At 36.0% G+C, this 509-nt stretch overlaps 1 protein-coding gene across 1 annotated transcript in view; it reads left to right on the top strand.

Annotated features, from left to right (window-relative positions):
- LOC104752967 (dehydration-responsive element-binding protein 1E) overlaps positions 1-302 on the top strand; it is a 3,577-nt gene extending 3,275 nt beyond the window's left edge. The window contains exon 3 of the mRNA XM_010475229.2: positions 27-302. The gene's annotated coding sequence lies outside the window, so the exon portion shown is untranslated. The remainder of the gene's footprint in view (positions 1-26) is intronic.

The following is a 509-nucleotide window of genomic DNA, read 5'->3' as shown; positions in this document are numbered from 1 at the left end:
CCCCCCCCCCCCCCCCCCCCTTTCAGATCTGTATTCCCATGGCTTCTGGATCTTACTGGTGTTACAGCTATAGCCGCTTCGTTTGGGTTTCTGATTCCATCTTTTGCCCTGATTGCGACGGTGGTATTCTCGAACACATCCAAGAACCTCTCGATTTCACTCCTTCCGATTCATCATATGATGTTTTTTTAAAAAAAATTTGTCTGAAATTTTGTAAGTTTGTAGAGTTTTCTAAACTAATTATAATGTATAAGTCTATGGGTTAATCTTAATTGGAATGATTTTTGGTCAGTTACGATGATATTCTCACTGTACTTTTGTAATTTTGAAAACAAATTCTCAAAAATCGTTTTTGTTGCTTGAAGAATCGGATGAAGAAGAAAGTACAATATTGGATCGGTTCGGGTCGGATTTAAAATTGGGTTTATACCAGAATTAAGTGGTTTTCTATCGAGTTTAGTTTATAAACCGTTTAAACCCAGATATGTAGAGAAATAACAATAAAACTA

This window comes from Camelina sativa, chromosome 16 (assembly GCF_000633955.1).
Source record: "Camelina sativa cultivar DH55 chromosome 16, Cs, whole genome shotgun sequence".
NCBI classification, from domain to species: domain Eukaryota; kingdom Viridiplantae; phylum Streptophyta; class Magnoliopsida; order Brassicales; family Brassicaceae; genus Camelina; species Camelina sativa.
The sequence above is the reverse complement of the archived record's forward strand: the minus strand, read 5'-3'. Positions and strand labels throughout refer to the sequence as shown.